The sequence below is a fragment of the Phasianus colchicus genome, chromosome Z (assembly GCF_987193195.1).
Source record: "Phasianus colchicus chromosome Z, bPhaCol1.hap1.1, whole genome shotgun sequence".
Taxonomy (NCBI): Eukaryota; Metazoa; Chordata; class Aves; order Galliformes; family Phasianidae; genus Phasianus; species Phasianus colchicus.
This window is the reverse complement of record NC_143476.1, coordinates 62,447,927-62,458,308: the sequence shown is the minus strand read 5'-3', so window position 1 is coordinate 62,458,308 and position 10,382 is coordinate 62,447,927. Positions and strand designations below refer to the sequence as shown.

The following is a 10,382-nucleotide window of genomic DNA, read 5'->3' as shown; positions in this document are numbered from 1 at the left end:
AGTGCCTCATGACCCTCGTAGTAAAATTTTATTCCAAATATCTAATCTAAATCTATTCTCTTTTAGTTTATGACCATTAGTCCTTGTTCTATCACTATACTCCTTGACAAAAAAGTCACTTTTCAGCTTTCTTGTAGACTTCTTAGTACTGGAAGTCTGCTATTAAGATTTCTCTATTCTCCAGGCTGAATAAATCCAACTCTCACAGTCTGTCTTCATAAGAGAGATTATCCCACCCACTGTTCATTCTCCATGTGCTCCAGCTGATCGACCATCCTCAAGGCCCTGCTCTGAGCTAACTCTATCATGCTGGTGATCACAGAATCACAGAATCACAGAATTGCCAGGGTTGGAAGGGACCTCAAGGATCATGAATCTCCAACCCCCCTGCCACATGCAGGGCCACCAACCATCCCATTTAATGCTAGACCAGACTGCCCAGGGCCCCATCCAATCTGGCCTTGAACACCTCCAGGGATGGGGCATCCACAACCTCTCTGGGCAGCCTGTTCCAGTACCTCACCACTCTCTCTGTAAAGAACTTCCCCCTGACGTCCAACCTAAATCTCCCTTCCCTCAATTTAAAACCATTTCCCCTTGTCCTGCTGTCACTCATCCCTTCAAAGAGTTGATTCCCCTCTTCTTTGTAGGCTCCCCTTAGGTACTGAAAGGCTGCAATGAGGTCACCCCACAGCCTTCTTTTCTCCAGGCTGAACAAGCCCAGCTCCTTCAGCCTGTCCTCATAGGGGAGGTGCTCCAGTCCCCTGATTATCTTTGTGGCCCTAACACACTGCTCTAGGTTGAGGTCTCAGGAGAATGGAGTAGAAGGTGAGAGTTACTTCTCTGTTCACACTTCTTTTGGTGCAGCCCAGGTGGGCATTCTGGTCTGCAAGTGCACATTGACAGCTCGTTGAGTTTCTCATCATCCGGCACCTTCACATCCTTCTCCTCAGAGCTACTCTCAATCCATTCTCTTCCCAACCTGCACTTATACTTGGGGTTATCCTGACCCTGGTGCAAGAACTTGCATGTGGTCTTGTGAAATTTCATGTTTGTACTTGCTCACCTCTTTAAGCCTGTCCAGGTTCCTCTATATGGCATTCCTTCCCTCTGACATTCAGCTACACAATGTAGCTTGGTGACTTAGGCAAACTTGTTGAAGATTCATGAAATTGCTCCTCATGTACACCAAAATTATAGAAATTTTTGAATTTAGTTCTTCAATTATGACTTTGTTCCTTTGGTGCTAAGAAACTCCTAACCTTCAAGAACTCAACCTAAGCCAGACTAGAAAAGTTTTCTTGCTTTCTACTGATGAAGATAAGAAAATGTATACCATGACATATATTTAGGCTTTTATAAATCACCTTATTAAGGGGAACATCGACAGTGTTACTTCAGTTCATAATGGTGTGTCCAAATACAAAAGTAATGCAGGCTTGGTGTGCTTGGCAGCTAAACTACAAATAAAATTCTCTTGGTTTGCTTTCCTTATTGTCCTGAGTCCTGAGGACAGGAGTGAAGAGGAATCATTTCATTTAAAAATGGATTTATTTTAGTTGACAATTTGCAAAGATTTCTTTCTTACATTTTCATATTAGTTCATTTTCGCTTACAAGGCAAAAAAAAAAAAAAGGCTTCATAAATGGAAGGACAGAAATGAATTGACCTTTCGTGGGGGGAGGGGGGGGGAATGACAGACTGATTATATTCTCAGATATGTAAAATGTAGTGACTGATAAAAAGAATGAGTATGTAAAATTTGGACACGTGACATACAAATAAAGACAACAATAGCATAGAAATATATTTTTAATATATAAAGCGTATTTAGAACCATTATTTAGGAAATATTATAATATCACATTAACTTATGGTTTCTGTGCTTCATTAGTCTTTCAGCAAATATTCTGCACTTAAAACTGAAGTTATATGAAGCACATGTGTTACATTAAATGTGACATATTTCATAGTTGGTGAGAATAAGATTCACATACATCAGGCTCTAGAGCAAAATACACAGTCTATAATAAACTTTGTCAGTTGAGCACTTAGAAAGGTTATTAATATAGATGGTTTCACTTCTCTAGGTATAATTTTAAGAACGGATTACAATTCTAATGGAATAGCATGCACTATATATTCCCTATGTATAGTTTTTCAAGGATAAGAGGAAAAAAAAAAAAAAAAAAAAAAAAGAGGTTTAATATATCTAAGGATCATATGAGAAACATCAGCAATTCTTCTTCCAATGGCAGCGTATGAATTTTTATTGTTACTTTTGAAAAAATCAATCCCATAGGAAATGTGGTTTTCAGTATATCTAAAGATTAGGACAGAGATAAAAACTGCTGTTGGATAAGATATTTCTGTTATTGAAAGATGAAGAAGGAAAAAAAAATTACTATTAATATCAGAAGATCTATATCATTCTGAAATAAACATGTTTAAATTGGCTTGATTGTGTGTAAATTGACTAACACAAGGAGGTAACTGCCAGAAGTCCTTAGTTATACAGTCTTGGTATGAAAACAGATAAATTGCACTGCAGAACTAAGAAATAATTCCAATTTAAGATTGGAAATTGTACTCTTGCCACAGGAAATGAAGAGAAAGATCTTCTGGTGGTTTAAATTGAAAGTGGCAAGACTTCTTTAACTCTTAGTAGAAAAAAATCAGGCAAAGCTAATAACCAACAGTCAGTCTTGTAACAACAGCTGCAAAATAAGGAATTTATATGTATCAGTGAGAATAAAGTAAAAGACTGAAGAAATTAGAAATCTATTTTAAAAAAAAAGCTAGAGGAGAAGAAAAATATGCAATGTTTTACAAAACAGATTACAGATGACAGTAAAACTGCATAAAAATGAGATTAAACCTTATGTCTATGCATAGGCACACAGTAATTTCATTTAGTGACCTTTGGATTATCCTGTTTTAGAGAAATGCACTGGCTAGAAAAGCAACAAAATTTGTATTTGTTTTAGAAAACCCTTAGCTTTATAGCCGTCATGTACCTTATACCAGTTTGCTATTATTTTGTCATATTCAATAGTTACGCAATTAATTCTATGAGAAAGTATTTTCTTCCAAGTTGTCTGTTCCAGGTATTTCTTAACAAGACAAAACTGAAAACTCAACCACAAGGAATTTTAAATTAATACTTTTTCAGACAGTTTTTTTCAGACAGTGCTAACAGGTTCCAAGTGAATCAAACAACTGTTCTTAGATGTCAGAAGATAAGAAAACTACTGCAATAATGGCAGTTTGATAAAAACAGATTTGGAAAGAGATATGACGTGTAAATACACTTTTATCAAATCCCATTATTGGTACACACTCATTTACAGAAAAAGAAATATATATACTCACAATTATTTGTTGATGTTCTTCCTTGTTCTATTTTCAATATTGGAACTTATTTACCAAATAATCTTATTTTTTAAAGTTAAAAGATAAGTTCTGAGGTCCAGTTTGCGTAGTTTTATTGCCCTGTGTGTAGAATTCCATGGGGACTGATGGCATGCATCCCAGAGTCCCAAAGGATCAAGCTGATGTGGTTGCCAAGCTGCTTTCCATCATATTTGAAAAATATGGTCAAATGAAGACCTTGCTGACTGGAAAAAGGGAAATATCACTCTCATTTTTTTAAGAAACGGAGAAAGGAAGACCCAGGGAAATGCAGGTCAGTGATCCTTAATTCTATTCCTGGGAAGATCCTCCTGGATCCTCTGAGATGGAGCAATGACATCAGTGAGCAAAGGAAGGGCAATCGATGTTGTCTGTAGAGACTTCTGCAAGGCTTTAATATGGTCCACAACCACATCCTTATATATATCTAAATTGGAGAGATTTGAAGGGTGGACAATTTGGTGGATAAGAAATTGTTTAGAAGATCTCAAAAAGAGGATTGTGGTCAATGGCTCTATGTTCACATGGAGATTGGTGATGAGTGGTATCCTTAGGTGTCTATCTTGGGAAAGGTACTATTTAAAATTTTTATCAATGACATTGATGATGAAATGGTACTCTCAGCAGCTGTGCAGACTACATCAAGGTGAGTGTAGGAAGGGGATGTAAGAGAAGGAAGGAATGCCATCCAGAGCAGGCTTGATGAAAAGTGGGACCATAAGAATAAAATGAGGTTGAACAATGGCAAATGGGAAATGTTGCACAGTCCAGACTGGAGAAGAATTCACTGAAAGTAGCCCTTTTAAGAAATGCTTTGGGGTCTGAAAGTCTTAACATGAGCTGGCAGTGCACAGTTGCAACTCAGAAGGCCAACTGTATCCTGGGCTATATCAAGAGAGCCGGAACAAGGTGATTGTACTTCTCTGCTCTCTTGTCATAAGGTCTCATTTGAAGTCCTACTTCAGGTCTGCGGTCCCCTGCTCTGGAAAGCTGTGGAACTTTTGGAATGTGCCCTAAGGAGGGCCATGAAAATGATCTGAGAGAAGGAGCATCTCTTCTACAAAGACAGGCTAAGGAAGATGGGCAAGTTCAGCCTGGAGAAGGCTCCAGGAAGCAACATTGTAGCCTTCCAATACTTGAAGGGAGCTCATAAACAGGAAGGAAATAAACTTTCTACGTAAATAGTGATAAGACAAGAAGGAACAGTTTTAACTAAAACAGATGAGATTTATCATAGATGTTATGTACCTCCACATCCCTGAAGGTGTTCAAGACCAGGCTGGGTGAGATCCTGGGCAGCCTGATCGGTTGTATGGTTTAGAGGTTGATAATACTTGCCTGTGGAAATGGGTTAGAACTAAATAATCTTTAATACCTTTCAAGACATGTCTGTGATTCGATTGTTCAACGATTTTCTGATTCCACTTGATTAAAAATTGCTTAATATCAGAAGAAGATGAATTAATAAGCTCATTCTAGGGTGGGTACCTAGCCCTGAAATGATATTGCTGAGTGAATCAGCAGAGTCTATTAAACTCTATATTAAAATCTTATAATCCCCATTCCTGGAATAAGATCTATAGCATTTGGCCAGTTAGAAAAAGTGTAAATGGATATCGTAGCATCTTCAAGCAAGATCATGGAAGAAGTGGTTCTCTGTTTTAATAGGCTTTGAGAAGCTCAAAACAATTTATTTATTTGTGAAATACTTATTAAAACAACAACAACATTAACAATATTTGTAAAAATGAAACAAAAATTTCCGTAAAGAATGCATTATGTTAGTAAGGGTTAAATGTTCTTTAAATGTTGCTCCTGTAGAATAATTTGTAACTAGAAGTTCAAGACATTTCAGGCTAAGAAGAATATTTTATTTAGTGGACTGCTTTACCTGGCAGTGTCCATAGACTAAGTAAGAGTGAGATCACAGTCATGCAGACTTGAGATCCTGATCCAAATTCCAAGAAAATTTCCATCAGAACATATAGTTTTAAGGCCTCACCAAGTATGCCTCTCACACCTTAGATATTTATAGACACTGATCAGATCTCCTCTGAGTCTTCTTTTCTCAAGGCGGGATGATGCATATTGCTCAGCCTTTCCTCTTAAGAGAGGTGCTGCAGGCCCTTTATCATTTTTGTGGCCCTCCACTGGACTCTTTCCAGGAGATCCCTGTCTTTTTTATGCTGGGAAGCCCAGAACTGGACACAGTTCTCCAGCTGAGGCCTCACCAGGCCAGAGTAGAACGGGAGGATCGCCTCCCTTTACCGGCTGGCCATGCTCTTTTTCATGTGCCCCTGAATGCAATTGGCCTTCTTGGCCACGAGGGCATGCTGCTGGGTCATGGCCAATCTGTCATCCACCAGGACACCCAGGTCCCTCTCTGCAGAGCTCCTTTCCAGCAGGTCATCCCCCAAACTGTACTGGCACATGTGGTTGTTCTTCCCCAGGTGCAAGACTCTACACTTGATTTTGTTAAGCCTCATCTGGTTCCTCTCTGCTCAACACTCCAGCCTGTCCAGGTTTTGCTGAATGGCTGCACAGCCTTCCAGTGACCCAGACATTTCTCCTAATTTTGTATCATCAGCAAACTTGCTGAGGGTGGACACTATCCTATCATCAACATCATTGATTAAGATGTTGAACAAGACTGGACCAAGCACTGACCCCTGAGGAACACTGCTAAATACAGGCCTCCAACTGGACTCTGTGCTGATGATCACAACCCTCTAAGCTTTGCCAGTTGACCAGTTTCTCAACCTACCTCACCATCTGTGAGAATGACAATTGATAATATCACTTTGGGAACATTTGAAAGCCCCTTCCTCCAGAGTTGCTTACCTCTGGAAGAGAGTGCTCAGGAGTGCTTACTGGTGGAAGATCTAGCCTATGACTAAATAACTCCAGCTCCCTATGGGAAACTGGGGGATGATGCCATTGTATCCTGTGAAGGCAAAATACAAGTTGGCACCTCCCTGCTCCCTCTTATCTGCTGGCAAGGCCAGGAAGATAGGAACAAAGGAGTTTCCGCTAAGATCCTAAAGCAAGAAGCTGCCACTCCAAGGAGAGCTGACTCAACCACTTTGGATTTGAGCTGTCACTCCAAAGACAGTTGACTCGACCACTTTGAAAGCATTGAAAAGGAGCCATCATCGCCATGGTCACCGTCGTTGTCGTTGTCAACAGAACAACAATGCCCGATGACCCACCACTACTGGAGATCAAAGACTGAACTACGAACCATGCTGGATCCATGGTGGTGATTATCTCCCTCTTGCTTCCTAGAAAGATTTCTTGGCTTCTTCTTTCCTATCTTTTCTATCACCCTCCTTCCCTTCCCCATTACCCTAATTCATAATAGCGTCCGTCCTCCCCTTGCCCATCTCCCTAATAAAGATCTGTAATAAACTGGTTAGACCAACGTTTGAACCATTGTTTCTTAATCTCACGCCGGGTATACAGATATTAAAAGAACCTCCTCTCCCTCCTATAAATCAGAGCGAGACATTTATTTTTTGGCATAGTCGGCAGGATCCCCACTGTGATAGTGTTGTCCTTCCAGATATAGTCTGAAACTTTCTTTGTGTGTACTTCCTGGAGTTGCATGGAGCGATATTTTTGAAAACTTAAACGTGAGTCCATATTCTGAAGCTTTACTTTTTATGTGTATACCTCTCGGGGATATATGAATTAATTTTGATTATGTGTGTACCTCCTCGGGAAGACCTCTCTGCATTTTGTGGTTTAAGTATCTTGTAACTTAAGCGTGAAATTTGAACTCTTTTGTGTGCTTCCCTCAGAGAAAGAGAAGAGTGATTGGAGCATTTGCATTTGTTTAATAGGTGTTGTGTGCCTCCCTGGGGGGAGGCAAGGACTTACGTGAGCTTTTTGAATATGTATGCCTCCTTCTCCTTTAGTGTAGATCTTTCTGCGTATTGAAAAATGAGTGGCAGCATTGCCACCACGAGAAATGAAGATGTGTTATTTGATCTTCTAGAAAAACATGGTGCTCGACCCTCTTTATCAGGTGTGGATTGGGCACAACAGAACTGGTATAACTTGCAGAGTGTTTCAGACCGTATTCGTGTTTTACAAAATGAGGCTTGTACCTGAGCTGGAAAAGGAAAGTCGTTTATTTGTGCAGTACTTGGGGCTGCTTTAAAAGCTGCCATGGAGTTCCGAGATGAAAAGCATTCAGCAGAAACCCAAACTATACAAGTACTGCAGGAATCAGTTAAAGGAACACAAGAATTGGTAAATACTCTGCAGAATCAAATAGTGAACCTGGAGGAACAATTAGAAAGAGAGAAACATAATTTGGCTTTGTTGCAAATGGCTTTTAAGGAACTGTTAACATATATGCATGCCAGAAGTACTGTCACCCATAGTTTGCCTCGAGAAAAAACTTTGCCTCAGGAGGAACTACAAGGAATGAAGGAAAAGCTAGGTAAATTAGAAACCCCAGTAGCCCCATTGTGTCCTTTGATAAAAACCAAATATAATTTCGATAACAGCGAGGCTCTAGATCCTCAAACGAATGTTAAAAAATTCCTTTCTCAGCCACTGAACTAGCAAAATTGAAAAAAAAAATTTAGCCGCTCTGCAAAGGAATCAGAAACAGAGTATGGTTAGTCTCACTGGTGGAGACCAGATTCTTCTAACGGAAAAGGAAGCAGAAGGTTACTGGGGACCAAGAGTATTTTTAACTACTGGCAACAATCATGCTCCCTGGTCCTTAACACAGAGGGCTGCCTACTGGGCAAATGGTCTCAACCCTTTAGAAAGGGGAGACCCTTTTTCTATTACTGGAACAGTTGATTAGTTAGTAGAGTGTTCAAAAGGCTGCTTGTCTCCAAATGATGTATGATAGAAAGCTGCAGCCACACCATGAGTCACCTATGATGATGCCTGAAAGGATGACCTCTCTAATTAGGGGGCTTCCAGAGTCGTTAAATCCTATAGATATACAACTGCAAGGAAAAATACAGGTAATGCCTCAGGGAAAGAGAGCCCGGGCAGCGTTGGGAGGAACAGTAACCCCCAACCATCTGCAGTCAGGATTCAAAGTATGGATATGGGGGAAGGTTGCCCAAGAGTTAATTAACTATGGGAGAAAATATGGGCCAGTGGTTTCTTCCTCCAGTAAATTTGAGCCTAGGGGAATAAGACTTGCAGCGGTCAGCCTTGCCCCCAGGCCACCTAGCCCAAAGCTCAGTGGGACTGGAAGGGTCTCATTGCCAGTAAAAACTGGTAGGAGAAATATTAATCATAAACGTAAGCTAGGGAGACCCTCTTATCTCCCTGGCCAGACTGTGTCGATTGACTCAGCTAACCTGAGGCCAGTTTCCCTAACCTTACTGGAATCCTTTAACAAATATCATTGGAAGGCTAAAGACACCCCGAAAAAGGAATATGAAATCAACACTTGCTGGGTTGTTCCCTCATTTTTTAACCATATTAACAAAGCCAAAAAAGGGCAAGTTGGTGTCTTGCTTTATTTTACAGAAAATCCCCATGGGAGCTTGACAGAACACGAAAAGGCTAATAGCTGATTTTAACCATTTGTGTTTTGTGACACAAATACTGAAGATTTGATCATGCTAGAATACTGAATATACCTCTTGATTTTGTTGTTGTTGTTGTTGCAATAGTGTTATGTTTTGTATTGTTGTGGGTGTGGTTGGTAATTGATATCAGTTCTAGGATCTGTTAAACTTCACAACTGGGTTCAGAGTTTTTACAGGTCATCCTGGCTTACTGCTACTCCCTGCACAGTGATAGCATTTCATTTGACCCCCTTCTTTCACACCTTTTTACCAAACTGATTATGATTTGCATGTAACTTCTCCACAGTGTTTCCAAATTCCTAACAAACTGGGAAATTAATAAAGGGACCCATCTAATATGTGTTAGATGTGGTCACAAAAGAAATCTATCATAAAGCCTTTCGCACTGATGCTTTTCAGTGTCACAGCAGTCCAGGAGTTCCATTCAAAACATGGCTGTTGGAAAGTGCCTAAGTTTTGATAAGAGATGTGTATGTTTCTGGGATTACCTCTCTTATGGTTTATACTGAGGGGTATCCTGCACACACTATCCTGTGAAAATTTCTGTAGACTGTCACAATACTTAAACTTGCCAAACTATATTTATATCTCTCAGCATTTGAATTGCTTTGGAAATGCTAAAGTGGAGAGTTCTCATGAGACTAAATCATCTTAGAAAACATTATGTTTTGGTGAATTAACTGAAGTGTAATATTGTATGGATATTCATAAAACCACAACCTCTACTGAAGAATTCCCACCTGGATCCTGGCTTACACTGGGAGTTCCTGAGTGGGCAAAGCAGCTGACACAAATAGCTCTATTTGTTTTATTTATTTATTATTATTGGTTATTGTTAAATGTATAGTTATTGCCAAATGTATGGTTGTCTCCTTTCACTTTCTACCTTTTATTCATTATAACATTTGTGTCACTACTCCTGAAGAGTCACTGGATGGTGTCTGTGGCAAATTGAATGACTCTACTTGTTGTCTAAAAATTGAATGATAATGAAAAAATTGCTAAACAAATTGCCCATGGATGAAACTATCCTATTTTATGTGCTGTTGCAACTCTTACGTTTGTTCCTTGTATGATTCCATGTTTTATTCAACTTATAAAATGAGTTGTATCCTCCATGTACTTTGTAACCACTTGTACTGATGGACAAGTCCAACAGATCAGGGCAACTTCTGTAACCAAGCCCAAGAAATCTTCTGTAGTAATTGCATGACCATTAGCTTCCTTTTCTCCCCCTTCTCCTTCCCTCCTGCTTGTTTGCTGGTTTTATTTTCTTCCTTTTCTTTTCCTCACCACCGTGCAGGGTCACTTACGCTTCATTTCAAGCAATCTTTGAGCCACGGGGTGCTCAAATTGGTCGGACCAACATTTGAACCTTTGTTTCTTAATCTCACGCTGGATATA

The 10,382-nt window shown here is 39.8% G+C and overlaps 1 pseudogene; it reads left to right on the top strand.

Annotated features, from left to right (window-relative positions):
- The first annotated feature begins 7,353 nt into the window (after positions 1–7,353).
- LOC116239095 (uncharacterized) lies at positions 7,354–8,963 on the top strand (annotated as a pseudogene).
- The last annotated feature ends 1,419 nt before the right edge of the window (positions 8,964–10,382 follow it).